This window comes from Gossypium arboreum, chromosome 8 (genome assembly GCF_025698485.1).
Source record: "Gossypium arboreum isolate Shixiya-1 chromosome 8, ASM2569848v2, whole genome shotgun sequence".
NCBI lineage: Eukaryota > Viridiplantae > Streptophyta > Magnoliopsida > Malvales > Malvaceae > Gossypium > Gossypium arboreum.
The window spans coordinates 63,105,688-63,126,445 of NC_069077.1; the positions used below are offsets into that span (position 1 = coordinate 63,105,688).

General features: G+C 33.2%; 1 non-coding gene across 1 annotated transcript; it reads left to right on the forward strand.

The window, feature by feature from the left end:
• The first annotated feature begins 6,937 nt into the window (after positions 1-6,937).
• Positions 6,938-7,045, forward strand: LOC128280355 (small nucleolar RNA R71). Its single transcript, XR_008270535.1, has one exon. It is a non-coding gene; the product is annotated as a small nucleolar RNA R71 (small nucleolar RNA).
• Positions 7,046-20,758: the final 13,713 nt, after the last annotated feature.

The following is a 20,758-nucleotide window of genomic DNA, read 5'->3' on the forward strand; positions in this document are numbered from 1 at the left end:
AATTAATTAAATATTTTCGCTTTCCAATTTTGTCCTTGCCCTTTTTCTAAATTTACATTGATAAGTCACCAAAATATCTACATACTTTTTATTAATGCTCTAATTACCATATAAGGACCTTAAGTTTTGAATTCCATAGCTATTTGATCCTTTTAGCTACTAGAATCCAACTTTTTCATTTTATGCGATTTGGTCCTTCCCATAATTAAACACTTAATCGATAAAATTTTCTTATTAGAATTTTCACATTACATGTCTATCATAATACGAACCATATCTTAAAATAAAAATAATTTTATTTTTTGGCTCAGATTTGTGGTCCCGAGACCACTATTCCGATTTCACTGAAATTGGGCTGTTACCAATAAGGAGATTCAGACATTACTTTCTCATGTTTCCATCCAGTTCCTAGATAGCTTTCTCTATATCATATCATTGTCAAAGAACTTTCATTAAAGCTACCTTTATATTTTTCGTTTCTTTCACTTCATATGCCAGAATTTCAACCAGTTCCTCACTGTAAGTCGTGTCAGGCTTAATTTAATATTCATCAAAACAATAACAGATGATGGGTCTGATCGATACTGTCATAACACATATACTCATGAAAACATTGTGAATTTTGTAGAACTCTGATAATAATACCAATCAATACGCAACATGTCTAATTCTTTTCAATGATCTCATATGACCCATTAAACCATAGAGTTAGTTTGCCTTTACTGCCAAATCGGTGAACTTTAGTTAGTTTTCCTTTACTGCTAAACTGGTGAACTTTCTTCCGTGGCGAAACTTTCAAAAATATTGTTGCCAATCTGAAAATCTATTTCTTTTCTTCTTCTTTTTTTATTCACATTGGATTTCTAACTATCAAAGACTACTTTTTTTTTAAATTATCTCAGATCACTTTCATTCTTCTTCGGGTTCAAGTAATTTAAATCTACTAGATGTATCTTTTCTCACTGGACTCAGTCCAAAACACTGGAGTTTTATATTTGTGACCATATAAAGCCTCGTACAGTAAAAATTTTGTACTTGACTGTTAACTGTTATAATAAGCAAATTCAGCCAGAGACAAATACTTTTCCCATTCACCTTCACATTCAATACACAACATCGAAGTAGATCTTCCAAATTTTGAATCATATGTTTAGATTGATCATCCGTCTGAAAATGAAATATGGTGCTAAAATGTAACCGTATACCCAGAGTTTCTTGTAACTTGTTTCAGAATCGAAATTTAAACTGTATATCTCTATCAGAAATAACAGAAACTAGTAGCTCATATAATCTGACAATCTCAAAAACAGATAATTCGAGAAATCTATCAAGTAAGAAACCTATTCATGTCAGAATAAATGTACAGGCTTCGTCAAACAATTAAATTACTCAAATAGTATCTTTCTTTTTCATAGACAAGGATGATCCCGATATAAAGTTCATAGTAACTTTGTCTTATTTCCATTTCGGTATTTTCATTGACTATAACCATCTCGAAATTATCATCTCTATCTTGTTGATACGTCCAGCATTTAAATATAGATTCAAATATATCATCTTTCATTCCGGGCTACCAATACATCTTTTTCAAATCGTTGTGCATCTTATCATTTCCTAGATAAATAGACGTAGTACCATTATGATCATTCCTATAAAATTTTTTGTAAAAGTTACAAATTCTTCAGTACACAGACTCTATCCAGGAATGAAAAACAATCATCAAATTCAAACCTGCTATCCTAATTCAATAATTAGTTCATTCTACACCCGTTTAACTTACAACTCATTATCACTTTTCTAAGTTTCACTGTTCTATTATAGAATCACTGGTTTAGCTCTATACTCAGCTAAAATTAATCTTTCATCATACAATAGTAATCGGTATCCATGGATTGCAAAGTAAACATAATTTTTTTTATTTTTTCCAAATGATATTCAATTATCAAATCATAATCTTTCAACATTTCAAGTCATATACGCTATCTCAAAGTCAAATCTTTTTGCAACATCAGACACTTCAACATTTTATAATCAATGAATATATGACATTTTTCACCAAACAAGTAATGTTGTCAGATTTCAATACAAAACTAATAACCATCAATCCTAGATCATGCATCAGGTAACTCTTTCAATGTGGTTTTTAACTGTCTAAAAGTACAGGCTATTACCTTTCCTTACTCCATCAAAACATAATCTAATCTCATTCATAAATACATCACCGTAATAGCAAATTCCTTACCCGATTCAGGTTGAACCGGAATCAATACTTTGATCAACATAGCTTCCAACTGGTCAAAACTTCACTAATATTTGTCAGTCCATTCAAATCTTACCTCTTTTCTGTAATGACTGGGTCATCAATGCAGCTATTTCAATTATTAACATTGAAGCTTTGAGTTTTTCCAAAGCCACAACCATCAAATAGATTTTAAACCATTGTGCAATAATATGACTGACATTTTAGCTGTGTAGATAAAGCAACACTTCAACATCAATAGTACACCTCAACTTAAAAGAGGGAGAACCGAAAGTGGCCCCAATAATAACCAATGCAGTAATATAGTTCCTATAATCTTTGATCTCTATCACCATACCTCATAATCGAGTCAATATTTATAACGGTAATAAATGTAATTACCTCTAATCAAAGAATATCTTTCACAGATAACCCATGTTTACATAATAAAGAGATTAATGATATCTCAAAAAAATTCAGTAGAGTAATATCACTCATACTCAATAGAAACAACTATGATAAAGACAATATAACTTGCATATTCACAATTCAGGGCTCCAATCAGCAGAAGTAGAAAATGATAACATATAAACCTTATCATCAAATCTTATATCAATCATGATAAAGTAGTTCCATCTATCATATTTTACTAGCCTTTCAATACGATAAACATTGCTTCTGAACATGAACAATTTCATATGCCTCTGAGAATAATAGAACTTATAGAGTACCCAGGAGATGTTGCTATAATATACTCAATTATAACAGGTGCCTTCAAATATCTTTGCAATTTCATCACTATTCTGTTGGCTAATTAAGTCATCAATAATCTTAAATTATTCAGTTCACTGAAGGAGTAATTCAGAAGAATTTTTTGGCTAATCCATTCTATAAATATCATATCTGGATAAGTCGTTTACTCATGAATAACTTATTCCTTAACAATGACATCACATATTCAGAATAATTTTCAAAAAAATCTAATATCTCTTTTTAATACCGTCTTTACTTACTAGCCCATTCTCATTCTGACTACATCATTATTCATTCAGTCTTTGATCTTTTCTTTCACACTTATGAGCTTAATCCATATAAATCTTACGAATTTCATCGTATAAAACTGTACTAGAAAGGGGTAGAGATCGAAAGCCTCAAAATTCAACTTTCATAAATACACACACATATCACTTAACATTTATCATTAACATGTCTATTATAAAACATTTATTTCATACCTTTACAAGTCCCCTTTTTGTCATAAGCAACATTTTTACTCAGGCACGTGTGTATCACTTTCAGCAGTATTAAAATTAGCTCAGTTGGAAAGCATATTTGTCTATTTGTAAAATAATTTTCATCAGAGTCGGGAGATATCACACTATCACAGGTTATATAATGGCATTTATTTCTAGACTCCACATATGTTACATTAAGTCTGAGAACTAACTAAACCATAGCTCTGATACCACTAAATGTAACACCTCTAATCTTGTATCTGTCATCAAAATAGGGTTTCAGAGCATTATCGAAACTTTCAGAACATTTTACAAATAAATCATGCAATTTACTATTCAAATTTTGAATTCATTCATAACTTCACTTATATGAACCCTCGAGGCCTAATACGAGTATTAAAATTGATTCAAGACTTAATCAGGAACCCTAAGAATTTTAGTGAAAATTTTAAAAATTTTTCCAAGTTACACGACTCACACGCCTATGTGGTCCAAGGGACACACTCGTGCGACCCTAGGACACGCTCGTGCTGCAGGCCGTGTTTGACCCCGTGTCACTCTCCGACTTGTGCACATAGCCATACCACACACTCGTGTGCTAGGCTGTGTGGTTAAATAATTCAATTTGAAATTAGGTACAGGTTTCACACGGCAAAGAAACACTCCTGTGTTTAGGCCATGTAGCACACACAGCTGATACGCATGCTTGTGTCTATGCTCGTGTGCTCAATTTCGAGAATTTTGTTTCTCAAAATTTAAGGTGCAGGGGACACATGGCCTAACTACATGCCCATGTACCCAGCCGTGTGTTACACACGGTCTAGATGCACGCCCGTGTGTCGGCCCGTGTGGACAAAATAAAGTCATTCTTAGCTTCATTTCTCAACCAAAATCACACCCATGACATGCACTTGAATCACACATCCAAATACCAACCATTTCAAGCATTCAAATTAAGCAAATCCCATCATTCATCATGGCATATCATTTCATGCATACATGTCTACAATCTTACCTTAGTTCAATCCATGTATTAAACATGACTTGATCAACTACTTAACATCTATGTAGCTACCATAGTTTGACATTACAAGTATTTTTAAACAAACTATTACTAGCTAATCCAATGGCTAGATTACAAGCATCATTTACATTTACATGCCAATATGGCCAATATATCCTATACATGCCATTACAACCAATATTGGTTAAACATATTGTACCGACATGGGCCAATGGATAATGTGAGTGATCTCCACCGAGCTTTCCATCCAACAAGCTTTGATTTACTCTAAAACAGGGAAATAAAACTAAGTAAGCATAAAATGCTTAGTAAGTTCGTTTAACATGCTACTTAACTTACCATTCTTTCTAGTTTGAGATAACTATGTAAGGCATAATCAATCAGTTTGATCTCAAGCCCTACACACATACTCATTGCCCTTGTTATTCATATATTCCATATTAACATCAAAACATATATGGGCTCAACAACAATCAAGTTTCCAAGCACTTATGCTTTCCACAACATGTATTCATTCAACATGCATAGTTCATCTCATTATTTCAAGTATAATTTCATTATAGTTCATTTCAAGTTCAGATCATTTCACATCAGAACTTTACTCATATTACTCAGAACATCAAGGTTATGATTAGTACACTCAAGGTGTACAAGTCTATAATCAAGAATGAACACATATTTATCAAATAGAGTCCATATACAAATGTCATCGTCTCATGTATTCATATATCATATGTCATGTATCATCATTTATTGTCGGGTACGAGTAATAACTCATTTCTTATTCTTATCTTTTCATATCAAGATTTTTACCCGTTGAATTTATTTGAAATATCAAAGGTTACAGAGGTAGTACACTCGAGGTGTACGAATCAGAATTAGTCAATTCATGTCCAATGGTACCCATAGGGTACTGTATCAGAGAGTACACTCTCGAGCTATACATGTATACGATAGGATTACCAGTCCAGACTAAATCCTTTTTATGACATATGCTCTAAAGAGCTTGATCTGGATTACCCGTCTGGGCTAAATCCAATTCATAACATATGCTCGAGAGGATTTATATCAGGATTACCTATCCGGACTAAATCCTTTCATAAATGAGGTCAACAGAATTACTCGTCTGAGCTAAATCTCGTCAGCAACAAATGCAGGACCTCATTCATTTCAAGAAATCACAAATCCATCGATATTTATTTATTCAACGAGATATGACATTTTCAAGCATTTTCGACATGTGTTTATTTCATACATCCACAACATTCATGTAATTTAAATAAACACATTCCACATTCATTTCAAGCATATAAGTAACTTTCTCATCATTTATCCTTTATCATATATCGGGCATTATCATTTAATTTAAACATTTTTATTTATCAGGCTTGATCAGATCTGTAATCATTTCACATATTTATGACATTTATACAATTTACAAACCCAACCCTTAATTCATGCATAAAAACATATAAAATTTAGTTACACGAACTTACCTCGACAAATGTTCGTGTACATAAATCTACTAATCTGACATTTTCCTCCTTTCCTCGTTCTAGCTCCGAATTTGGTCTATCCGGATCTATACGAGTAAATTTAACATAAATTTATCATCTTTTATATTCAAGTGGACTCAATTTTTATCCTAAGAATTTGGCTAAGGAAACTTACCCAATTTGGCTGTGAAAGTTTCTTCTCTCTCTCCTAGGGTTTCCATGTATTTTTTTGGGGAAAAAGATGAGAAAATAAAATGATATCTCTTCTATCATCATTTAATTAATTAAATATTTTCACTTTCCAATTTAGTTGCCCTTTTTCTAAATTTACATGGATGAGTCACCAAATTATCTATATACTTTTTATTAATGGTCTAATTACCATATAAGGACCTTAAGTTTTGAATTTCATAGCTATTTGATTCTTCTAGCTACTAGAATCCAACTTTTGCATTTTATGCAATTTGGTTCTTTCCGCAATTAAACACTTAATCGGTAAAATTCTCTTATCAAAATTTTCATGTGACATGTCTATCATAATACGGACCATTTATTTGAATTAAAATAAATTTTATTTTTCGACTCAGATTTGTGGTCCCAAAACGACTGTTTCGATTTCACCAGAATTGGGTTGTTACACATTGATTACTCTATGGAAAATTTGAATGATACTGCCATGAAGAGTTGTAAGAATTCTATTTCGAACCATTCTAATTTTGATTTCCCATGTAATATTTTGGCTCTTAATTCGATGGGTAATTTTCGAAAAAAGGGTCAGCTCCACAATTCACAAGAAATATTCTCAAACTGGTTCGGCTGTTGACCTATCAAATTACCGTTGAAACCATTAACAGTTATATTCTTAACCATAGAAGAATCCACCATCATTCTAGTATGAGCATTAAGGCCAATATAAAAATTCTCCATTTGAACACAATAAGGAATATCGTGATGAAGGTACTTTCATAATAACTCCTTGAACTGCTTTCATGTCTCATATAAAGATTCTCCATCAAATTTGTTGAAATGAAGTGATTCTGTTTTGGAGTTTGTCATTTAGAAAGGAAGGAAAGTATTTCATTAAGAAAAGTTCAGCCAACTCTTGCCATGTAGTTATGGAGCCGGACAATAGGGAGTTTAACCACGTTCGTGCTCTATCTCTTAATGAGTATGGAAATAATTTTAGTCTCAAGTTGTTCTCAATTACTCTGATCATTTTGAATGAGTCACTCACTTATATGAATAGCCGAAGATGAAGATGCGGATCCCCAGTAGGCATCCCACTAAATTGACCCATATTTTGCAACATTTAAAACATAACTGGCTTTAGTTCAAATTGTGGTGCCTCAATTTCGGGTCACACAATACCCGGATTGAGCTCGTTGGAGGAATGGCATATTGTTGAATGTTGCAGTTTTTGTTATCAGCAACAATGAGTGAATTGTGAGCATTATAAGCAAATGCTCCCCTTGGAACATGTTGTAGAGGATCCATAATCACCTGAATAATAACAAAATCTATTAAATTAAAAATAAAATAAATTTGAACCAATTTGCAGGATAATTAATTTCACAAATATTTGATTAAAATAATAGTCCATGGTAATGGCGCCAAAACCTTGGAACGAAGGAAATGTGCAAGTGTATACAACCGCAACAAGTAATAAAGTGATAAGTAATATTGAGTTATCGTACCCACAGGGACTGTGAAAGAGGATATTTATGAAATGAAAATTTAAACAAATTGGTGATGGGAAATATTTATGAAGTGATGAAATAAAAACTAAAAAAAATTTAACTAAGTGCTAACTAAGAAAATAAAAAGTAAAATTCCAATGCACGATTGCTAAATAATGGGTTTAATCAATATGACATAAATTTGTTAGATTAATTTTATTCTTTAACTTAGAATTATTAAAATCATGCTCATGTTGTTACGAATAATAGCACAACAACTCGGTAACTTGCTCATTAATACACATACTTACCTACTAAAACTCAATAATCTCTTGACCATATCTCTATGTCAATTCAAAAGATTAATCAAATTCTAATCAGCATGTAAAAGATTAAGTGAGGTAACAATATATCTCTATGTTGAAACAATTTCATCACAATAATTTAGCAAGTTATGAAAGGCTAATGTATCTTTTAATATCGTCGCTAATTTAACCCTCAGTTAACTTAGAAGATTAAACCTGCACCAATTAAATATTGTGTCCATTAATTACAATTTCAATTTGTTTAAATAATTAATTCAATTGTTACCTTATAATTAAAATTCAAGCATAACATAAGTATGATTTTATTTAATTGAACAATTTAGTGAGACCTACCAACAATACAAACACATTTTTAATAATCTTAAGCAAACATAATGCAATTAATCTAACACGAAAGGAATTTAAGTCATTTTAATTAATTGAAGAACAACCACACAAATATTCATGTTCATGATTAAAAAAATTTAAAACAAAGATTAAGATAAGGGAACTAGAAAAACAAATCTCGAAGGTTTTCTGAAGCCAGACTAGTGTGCTCCACTCTTTTTTGTTTGTTCTGTTGACTCAAGGCCTTCACGAGGGGAAATTGGAAAAGGAAAGAAGAAATTTGGAAAGCAACTAAAAGGGAAAAAGAGAGAAAATATGTGTGAGAGATGTGTGAAGTGAGGAATGAAAAATAAAGAAGTGAAAGGGCCTTTTTATAGTGGGAGATGGCTACTAAAATTAGCTAAAAATAGTAGCCAATCCCCCTTCCCATGGCCGGGCATGCTAGGTAGAAGGAATGGTTGATTCAAATTTGTTATTTTTAGCTTGTGGCTAAAAATAGAAGGCATGAAAATGGGAGGGGTTTGGATGGCATTTAGCAGAAGTTCAAAGGTAGATTTGCAAGTGTAAAAACCTAATTGGGTCAAAATATGTATAGTGTTAAGTTAAACTAATTGGGTCAGCTATATGGGACGATTTTGGTTGCTCTTTTGGACTTGTCCATCCTCCCTTTTTATTTTCTCAATTCAGGCCCTTTCTTTATTTTAAGCTACCCATTTTTTCCTGAGAAAAATCAAATTGGACGAATTGATTCGAGGAAGTCCAAATACGTAAATTTAAGTCCTCCATGGCTATTCATCTAACCTCTTTTGCTCCCAAGGTGCCTCATAAATTAATTCTTCCAATGACGTGTGAAATGATATGCGAATTGTGCAAGTATACACGTTGGATCAAGTAAAGAGTGAGTATCATTCCCATGAGGATCGGATTGAGGAACAAAAGTGGTCAAGTTATTATATAAAATGTGATTAATGCTATGGTAAAGCTATGGTAAGTATGCAGTGGCTATTAAAAGGAATAATGATGTATGAAATATATGGAATTAATGAATACTTGGAGATGCTTTGGCAAAACGAGCGTAGAAATGTAATGGAAATTATGAAAATAATTATATGAAGAATATGTAACTGAACAAATAAACAACTGAGGATGTGATGGCAAAGATACTACGACAAGGGATAAGGAATATACAATGTTGATATGGAAAGTTGGAATTACTAAGAATCTGCCCTTACTGTCAGAAATGCCTCAGCAACATTGTAATCAATCTACTGCTCGGAATAGTTCTAAAGTGGTCTGCTTCTTTCGAGAGCAAAAACCTCAAGCTACGTTGCTCGTGTCTATATGCCTTTAGTAGGTACTTTGCACTATTTTCTTCTGTATAAACCCTGCTCTACTAAAAGTATTTGTCGAGTACTTGCTCATACCTAACTCGTATCTGTCACTAGAATAGGGTTCCAAAGCATTACCGTAAAAATATAACTTTAAAACATACATCTCCTACATTAACATAAACATAGCATAAATCATTTATTTACATTCATATTGTCCCTTAATCGAGCCTTTGAGGCCTTAAAAATACTTTAGAAACAATTTGAGACTAAATTGGAAACTTTTGGAACATTTACGAAAAAGATGGAAAAATTGAACTGCAGGGGCCACATGGTTCTATGACTCACTATAATAGCCCATTATTTAGTGAAATTGGAACAGTGGTTTGGGGACCACAAATCTGATCCAGAATATATTTTATTTTTATTTTATCATATGGCCCATAAAATGTTAGGAATGACGTATAAAAATTTTGCTATGAAAATTTTATTGATTAAGTGATTCATTACAAGAAGGACTAAATCGCATAAAATGAGAAAGTTGAATTCTAGTAGCTATGAGGATCAAATAGCTATGGAATTCAAAACTAGAGGTCCTTATATGGTAATTAGACCATTAAGAAAAGCATGTAGATTTTTCTTGGTGACTCATCTATGGAATTATAGAAAAAGACAAGGGACTAAATTGGAAATACCAAAATACTTAATTAATTAAAAGATGAAAAGAAATTATATCATCTTATTTTCATCATATTCAACCTAAAAACACATGGAAACCCTAGGAGAGAGAAAAGAAACTTTCAAGGCCTAATTGGGTAAGTTCTCTTGTTCCGTTTTTAGTAATTTTGGTGTTTTTGAAATCGGGATAGCTTAATCTCTCTATTTGAGGGATTAATTTGAAAAGTTATCAAAGTATGAAAATGGGTCATGGATTTATTATGCTAGAAATTAGAAATTTATGGTAGAAAATGAAAGATTATTGATAGATAAACAACTTTTACAAAGTGATTTTTGATGGAAACATGATTTAGGGACTAAAATGAAAAATTGTAAAATTTGATGAAAAATTCTAAAATTTTATGAATACATGTGCTAGAAAATTTGTAATGGGGCTTTGGTTAGGCTTGGAATAGGGAGTAATTTGTACAAGTTTCATTTTTCGGGCCCAAGGACAAAATCAAAATTTATGAAAAAGTACCATTTTGCCTAGAACGTAAATTGAGTCCATTTAGTTATGAAATGTGTGAAATTGATGTTAAATTCATCTATATAGATCCGGAAAACACTAATTCAAGGTTATATTGAGGAAAAGAAAAGATTTCGAATGAGTAGACTTTTACGCGAACAAGTGCCGAGGTAGGTTTGTGTAACTTAATCGGACATGTTATTATGTTAATTAATTGTTGTGTTGCATGTAATGGGATTTATGTTGATGTGCTTCACTTGTATGCTATGATAAAAAATGAAAATAAGCTTGAAATGGTGATAAAGGGGTTAGTCCTGATTGGATGTTGAATTCTGATGATTGTGTACGCTTGCCCGAAACAAGTAGGGTCCTGCGTTTGATGCAAACGAGATTTAGCTCGAACGAGTAATCCCAATGACCTTTTCATATAAATGATTTAGCCTGAACGTGTAATCCTAATATAACACCTCTCAAGTATGCATTAATATTAGGGTTCAGCCTGGATTGGTAATCCTAATCGAGCCTTTGAGCATACGCTATATAAAGGATTTAGCCTGGACTAGTAATCCTATTAAACAATATGTGACTAGAGAGAGTGTTTCTTGGTTAAGTGCCCTAAGGGGTATCTCTAAATAAGAAATTGATGAATTCTTGAATCGTACACTTCGAGTGTACTACTTGAGCATTCATTGGAATTCAACGATTCAACGGACATAAAACTCTTGACATGGCACAAGAACTTTGAGATGAATTGATAAAGATTTGAAAGAATATTGTTTGATGAGCTCATCTATGTTACTTAATTTATATAAAGATTTTGGTGACTAACATGTTTGGTTGAATGATTGTGCTTAGGAAAATTTAGTCAAATGGATGGAAATACGATATTGTATGTTTAGATTTTAATAATCAAGATTGGTAAGTTTAATTTCCGTTCCACGAACTTACTAAGCATGTAATGCTTACTCCTTTTATTTTTTCCCCTGATTTATAGTGCTCGGAAGCTCGTGAAGGTTAGAAGATCATTAGAGCATAGTCACACTATCGTCTAGCATTTTGGGTATATTTAGTGAAATCATTTTGGTATAATGGCATGTATAGGGAAACTTGGTCCATTGTGGCTTGAAATGTTTTTTTGTAACCTAGCTATTGGAATGGCTAGTGATGGTTCATTTTGGGTATGATTTAGTAAGCTTTTATGATATATATATATACACATGTGTTATGCTAAGTTCATGTGATCAAATGTTGTTAATGCCTAAGTTAGCTAAGGTGAGTTTGTAACCATGTATGCATGAAATGGTATGCCTTGATGAATGATGGAATTACCAAATTTGAATGCTTGAAAAGGTTGGAATTGGTTGAGTGTTTCATGTGCAGGTTTTTGGGTGATTTGGGGTGAGAAATGAAGTTAGGAAATGGCTTTATTTTGTCCACACGGGCAGACACACGGGCATGTGTCAAGGACATGTTGTAACACCCCGTACCCGAGTCCGTTACGGGAGTCGAACACAAGGTGCACACAGACTTAACTTAATTGTTTTCACAGTCCATAAAAAAAAATTTTCCAGACAAGCTGGTTACTGCATCACTGTCGCCTTAAAAATCATATCTTGAGTTTCAAAACTTGAAAATCAGTTTCGTAATTTTTCCCTGAAACTAGACTCATATTTCCATCTACAGATTTTTTCTAGAATTTTTTGGTCGAGCCAATTAGAACAGTTTATTAGTTAAAGTCTCCCCTATTCCAGGGTTTGACTACACTGACCTTTATGCATTACGAATTGGATATCTTCCTGTACAGGTCTTCAATACTGATGCCGTTTGTTTCTTTAGAAACTAGACTCAAAGAGGAATCTATACATATATGGAATGACTCCTAATTATCTCTGGTTAATTTATAATTAATTTCCAAATTTGGAACAGGGGATCCAGAAACTGTTCTGGCCCTGTTTAACAAGAACTTTAATATCTCTTAACATATAACTCATATGACCGTTTCGTTTCTTCCATATGAAAGTAGATTCATCAAGGTTCATTTACATAATTTATTCACTATTTAATTCCATTCCTAAAAATTTTAGTGATTTTTCAAATCCACACCACTGTTGCTGTCAGCATCTGTTTTCAAGGTAAATTTTACCTATTTCGTGGTTTCCATGGACCAACTAGAGTTTTGTCATACATAGGTCCACATATAATCATATTTAGCCATTCCAATGGCTGATCATTTGCCCAACACTTCCATTCAGTCCGTAGTCACATCATGAAACCATACATATATACATAAACACAAATGGTCTAATTCCATACTCCACTTTTACGAGCCATTTTCGCATGGCTGTACACACATACATCACAAAACGTACTTGAAAAACAGCAAAGGGTAGTCCTATACATGCCATATCCAGAGTTCAACTAAAGAGTACCAAAAGGGCTTTGATAGTGTGGATGACTTGACTTGATGATCCCGAATCCGATAGCTAACGAGCAAAATCTATAAAACAAAGAGCCAAAGCAACGGGTAAGCATTTTAATGCTTAGTAAGTCTCAAGTAATGAAATCAGCTTTGACTAAAGTATTACATTCACATAGCTAAATGAATCACTTTAGTAATACACATTCTCATAATCATACTTACTTCACACTTCATCAACATATACACACACAAGGTATCAACCTCTCTAAGAGCCGAAAGTTCGTTAGTCGATCGAATCGAACACTATTTCAAACGAATCGACTTTTCCGATGCACATGTAAACATACCTTATCGTATGGGTTTTTCGAGCGTATTAATTGAATTTATTACAGCACCAAAACGCTCACCTTCAACCGAGCTTCTTGAATTTAGCGGATATAACCGCAGCACAATTGCCTTGGTCTTAACCCGGTTTGGTAACTTGCACAAATGCCTTGGTCTTAGCCGGATATAACAACTCGCATTTAATGCCTTGGTCTTAGCCGGATATAATCACTAGCATAAATGCCTTCAGGACTTAGCCGGATATAATCACTAGCATAAATGCCTTCGGACTTAGCCCGGGTATCATTCAAATGCTCATGTACACATATATCAATAATCACGACACATCCACATTTCATTCTCGTTACTAAGGCTCAAACACAAAACATTTATCAAACCTTTCCAATTTCGGCTCAATAGCCACACACAAAAGCATGATTTCAATTGACTTTATAACTTAGTCCCTACGCACATTCGGTGTCCGCCATAATATGACAAATCATTTCAATATAATTCAAGTAGGGTCATTACTCAAGACTTACCTCGGACGTGGTCGAACGATTTCGACGGCTATTCGACTACTTTTTCCTTCCCTTTATCGGATTTAGCTCCCTTTGCTCTTGAGCTTAATTTAACAAATAAATTGATTTAATCATTTGAGCATCGAAGAGGAATTCAAGGTACTTAGCCCACATATTTTCATTAGACATTAAAGTCACATATGTACGGAAATCATGAATCAACTCAACACATTAGTTAGTACTCTCCTTAGCCAATTTTCTAAGCCAAGAATAGGCATCAATATGCTTGCCTCTAACCGAATGCATGCACACCAATTCCCCTCATGTGGCGAATATGCATGTCCATGTTGAGGCCAATTATACACTTAATACCACACAAAAACAGCATACATTTTACTAACTAACGCATTCCATATTGTAACTCAATACGCATCAATCATTTATTTCATAACCGAAACATCATCATATGCAAATATATACCTTGAGATGGTATATATGTCATACCAATACATCATGTGCAAACATGTATATCTATATATATATATATGCTAGAGCCGAATCTCAAAGTTGCTTATATCCAAATATAAACATATATCCAAAGCTCAAATCTTACCTACCATGCAATATGCATAAATCATACTTATGGATATACCATGGCCGAATACACCACAACACCATACCGTTTCGATTTTGGTCACGGTTGAACAAGGAACTTAATGCCTCACTTGAAAGAAAAAAAAATGCTAAAAAGAAGATTTAAGAGTCATCAATCCACCTTCACATGCATCATTACAAAGCTTCATTTTTAGCATGTAAATGACATCAACACCAAGCAAGAATGATGCATCCATGGCCGAGTGTCATTTCCATCACCTAACAAGATTTCGACCATGGGCTAGGTAGAACTCAAGCTACCAACTAAAACATGCATGCATCTCATGGACAACATCAAACATACCTTAGTCTAACAAATCACCATAGCCGATTGTTTCAAGCTCCTCCCCTTCCTTTCTTTCCTCTATTCACCAAGGATGAACCAAAGGACACACTTGTTTCCTTTCTTCCTTAGAATTTTCAGCCAAAAGAAGTGACAATTGATGAACACTTTTTTTCTTCTTTCCCTCAACTCACGGCAATGGGAGAAACAATCACCCCCTCTTTTTTTTCCCTTTTCATTATTCAATTCCCATGCTCATTATTTTATTTTTTTCTTACATCCACCATTGTCACAACATGTTTTATGACATGTTTTTTCCCATAATCCCTTGTCATGGCCGGCCACTATCTATTAGGGGGGAAATTTGACATGCAAGTCCTCTCTTTTGATTACATGCACTATTAGGTCCTTATAGATTAGCCTATCACATTTCAAAAGTGTCACACAAGTCCTAATAACTGAATTCACATGCAATCAACTAAATCGAAACTTGAAATTTTCACACATTCATAAATACATATTCTAGACAATAAATATTACGTTCAAACATTTCGGTGACTCGGTTTAGCAGTCCCGAAACCACTTCCCGACTAGGGTCAATTTTGGGCTGTCACACATGTGGTTAGGCCGTGTGTCCCCTAAACCTTAATTTTGAGAAACATAATGCTCAAAATTGGGCATATAGGTAGAGACACGGGCGTGTGTCTCAGCCGTGTGTGCCACAAGGCCTAGAACACAGGCGTGTGTCTTTGCCATGTGAAACCTACACCTAATTCGAATTAAATTAATTAGACACACGGCCTAACACACAGGCGTTTGACTTGGCCGTGTGATTTCAATTTGTTCATGAGTTACAAGTCAGAGATTTACACGGGGTTGAGACACAGGTATGTGTGACCACACATCCTGCCCACATAGGCGTGTCTCATATTCACACGGGTGTGTGACTCCTATATAGTGGAAATTTTTCTAAGTTTTGTAAAAATTTCTAAAGTTCTCGGTTTAGTCCCGAATCACTTCTAAAGCATGTTTTGAGTCTCGTAGGCTCGTATTAGGGACTTTATGATTACTTACAAATGGTTTTTAATTTGGACACAAATTTATAGCTCGAAATTGTATGATTGTTTGTGATGTAAGTCTGGTAATGCCTCGAAACCTTGTTTTGACGATGGATACGGATAAGGGTGTTACACTCACACAGCTGAAATACACACCCGTGTCCATGCCCATGTAACTCTCTGAGTTGGGACACACGACCAAGCCACATGCCTATGTGCTAGGCCGTGTAACAGCTTAACTTGCATGTATTAAAACCTACAGAGGGCACATGGTAGTGCCACCTGGCTGTGTGTCACACACGGCTGAGTCACACGTCCGTGTCTCAAGCCGTGTGGACATGAAATTGGCTAAAATCAAGCCATTTCTATCACCAAAACAACCATGTACCTAAAAGCATTTTGAACAAATGATCAAGGCATTATAACATGACCAAAAACAAGATGAAATGACCAATCCAATAGTCTAACATCATTCAACCAATATGCCATACAAGGCACCTCAAATGCAAACATACAAACATACCTAAACATTTACACATACTTGATAACATTTCATTCATAAACATCTAGTTCATTTCCATCTCAAAACATACCATAACTTGACCTATACCATTTCAACATAAGCTTACCATTTGAGCCATACCATTCATGCATCATATGTACCAAATTGACACAATTCAACCATCAACAAAATGGTACCAAAACAGCCAACTCATATATACCAAAGTCAACATCTAAGCATTCAACTAAACATCAAATACAAGTCCACTTATACATGCCATTATAACCTTGGACAAAACATCAAAAAACTACAGATATAATTGTTGGATAGTGTGATAGATCTCTGACGAGCTTTCAAACCAATCGAGCTTCCAGTTATCTATAAAACATAGAAAAGAAAATTATGTAAGCACATAATGCTTAGTAAGTTCGTAAAACATTAACATAACTTACCATTTCAATACATAACATTAAGATTAAGCATAACATAATCCAACTACAAGCTTGGCACAAGCCTAAGCACCGTTAACAACACATGTTAGTTCATTCAAACATAATTCACTTTAATAACATATGGTAACCTATCTGTACATGAACATACTTCATTTGAACACATCATTTTCATGAACATAAACATACTTCTATTAAAGCTTTCCATTTCAATCCTTTTCAAAATTTCATGATATAGTTCATTTGAGCACTTACCATTCCTTTCCACTTCATGCCCATTAAACCATTTAGAATATCATTGGATACTTGAGAAAGCTCACACGAAGTGTGCTAAACATATAAACTTAACATTTCCTTTACATTGTTGCTCACAAGAACTATGAAATGGGCCTACTCACACAAGCTATGGGTCAAAATGTAAGCTACACGATGCTACTCACATGATCTGTGGAGTATCCGTAACAAGTATAATACCTCATCCATTGGTAGGACATTCAAGACCAGCACCCAAAACATGAAAACCCTAATGACATGCCATTTATATCCTACGAATTCCTAAGGTTCAAACGGGGCTCAAGAATCATTGTAACATTGTTGGATATACATCTTTTGGTTACATGGAAAATAACACATTCACATATAGATCATTATAACATTAAAACGATATTTAATCATATGAACTTACCTTGATAACAAAGACGTAAAAACGAGATCAACTAATCTGAGGCTTTAGCTTTTCCTCGATCTAGATCTGTACATGGTCTACCTTGATTTAAATAGAAAAATTCAATCCATTTAATTCTTCTATTATTCAATTCAGTCCGTATTTCATATTTTTGTAAAATTACTATTTTGCCCTACCATTTTAAAATTTTACAATTTAGTCCTTAAGCTCATAAATTGAAATTTAAGCATTTTAATCCTCATCTCATGCTAGCCAAATTCGCTAGGGATCTATATAAATTCACACAAACCATCATTTCACAATTTCACCATGACCTTTTATCATTTTTACAAATAAGTCCCTAAATGACAATTTCATCAAAAATTGCTTTACAAAACTTGTTTACTCATCAAGAAGGACTCATAATCTTTCATAAAACATCAAGAATCATGCAAGAACATTCACGGAAAAACTCTAAATCTTTAACAGTTTTGCAAATTGATCCCCAAGCTAGCTAGATTAAACTACAATGACTTTAAAAACATAGAAATCATTAAAAATGAGATCAAAATTTACTTATATGCAAGCTATCTGAGTGACCAAAGCTTCAAACCTAGCTATGACTTCTCTTTCACCAATTTTTGGCGGAAAATACCAACTAAGAAGATGATACATTATTTTTATTTATTTTTCTTTAACTTATTAATTAAATTACTTAATTAACCTTACATTTTAACTTAAAAATCTCCTAATTTGTGCCCCTAAAAGTCCACTAACTATTTAGATGGTCTAATACCATCTAAGTCCACTCAAATTTAAGTTTCATAGCCATTTAACCCTCTTAACAAATAAAACTCTAGTTTTTCACCTTTTACGATTTAGTCCTTTTCACATAATTAAGCATGCAAACGTCAAAATTTCTTAGCAAAATTTGTATACGACGTTTCTAACATTCCATAGGCATTAAAATAATAATAAAATAATAATTTACTTATCGAATTTGTGGTCCCAAAATCACAATATTGATTTTACTGAAAAAGGTTTGTTACAATTCAATTTCGATCCAACTAATCCAACTTTTTTACAATTAAATTAGTTTATGGGCATGCTACACAATCTTCTATATTTAGGGATTGCACACATACAATTTAAAAATAAAACCAATTGAATGAAATAGTAAATTAATTCAGAATTATGCTTCAACCATTGAAGAAAATAAAGGATTCATCATGTAATCCCAAACCCTATGAGATTTAGTTCATTATTTGGCAAATAAAATTCAAAACCAAAATATCATTCAACATTGATTTCATCAAATAATTTCATGAAGAAATAGTTAAAAAATAATAGAAGAACGATGGGAAGATAACTTTTGCGTGTCTAGTTCACAATCCAGCAACACAATGTCATACATTGGTTGAGATGGACTGCTTTCGTCTTCCTCTTTTTATCTCTACTCAATTGCTACCCTCTAGTTTTGCCTATGAATCTCCACCATTTTTGTTCGCCATTTAGGGTTTCCTCCTTATACTTTTTGTAGCTTTTTCTTTAAGGTAAATCCAATAACCCATGTTTATCTTCTCCTCTTTTAAAATTATTTTTTCAACAACCCAAAATTATCTTCTCCTTTTTTTAAATTTTTTTTCTAGGATTATCTTCTCCTCTTTTTTAGGAAAATTTTTCTTGTACAAGTACAGTTGGGCTGAATCTGGTACGCATTGAGTATTGACTCAGTCTTCCTGGAATTGCCGCTGCATTCATGCTGACAAAATGTCCAACCATTTGCCTTGGTAAACCTTCACTCCTTTATTTCTCGTTCCACAACCTGCACCTACTAAACCACCAAATGCAGCCCTACCACAAGCAACTAAAAGTAACTAATATTTAAACACAGTCCAAGCTCCTAATGAAATGATGAAAATACGAAAACTAAATGTACCTAATTACAAGCAATTAGTTAAGTCTAAAGGCATGAAATATAACTCTTTTCAAGAGTTATCACATCCCCAAACCTGAGTTATTGCTTGTCCTAAAGCAAAATACATATGAATGCATGAATGCACAAATTTTTGCCTTGCATTTAACTATATTGTATTGTTAATCTATTAAAAAAAACAACATATATATCAGTTCTCAGTAGTTTTCTTTCTCTAAAAACTTGATCGAATGTCAAAGGTTCATTTCAAATAAGGTAGTGTAGAAAATTTGTCCTTAAAAACAAAATTTCCTTAAGTACTCATGTATGCTTTATGGCCATAGAAAATATCTCCTAATACACTCCGTTCATTTGTTACCTAAACTCAAGTTACTTTCTAACCCTTGCTCACAGCCTTTTCAAGATATTTATTTGTACTTTTTTTTTTGTCTTCTTCTTTTTCTTTATTATTATTCTTTTCTTTCTGTTTTCTTCTTTTTTTCTTTTTTTTTCTTTTATAACATTAGGGGATTTAGCATGTCACAAAATTATTTGAATTGATAATCACAATAAAGCATACACCGAATTGCCTAGTATTCAATCATGTCACAATTTAAATATAAATCACTTTTGAAGCTAAGGATTTTGACTAAAAAGATGGATGGAGCAAAGAACTACCTTTTTAGCTACTTAGCTTGTTGCTACAGTGGAGTGCCCCTTTTTTTATTACACACGCTTACTTGGACTCACCTTTCTAATCACCAGCACGATAGAGCAAACAAAGTGGTGCTGACTTACTCAAAAATTCTAAGCATTGGGGTGCATACTGTCATTTATTTAAGTAATGTCATGGCAAAATGACTGATTTTGGCTTCAAAAACACTAAGTTCATTAGAAAACATTTGCTATAATTAAAAAGGAAAAAAACTAAGTGTAAGACATCTCATTTTTAAGAATTAATTTTCATACAATCTAAACTAAACTAAACTCGCCTCATTCATTATTACATGTTCTAGATATACTGAAGAATATAAGCTCATCATCGAACATCACAAGTAAAGAATTAACTTCTCATAGATAAAATAGTACTTAATAATCACATGGCATTAGCAAACAACTTAACTATACTAGG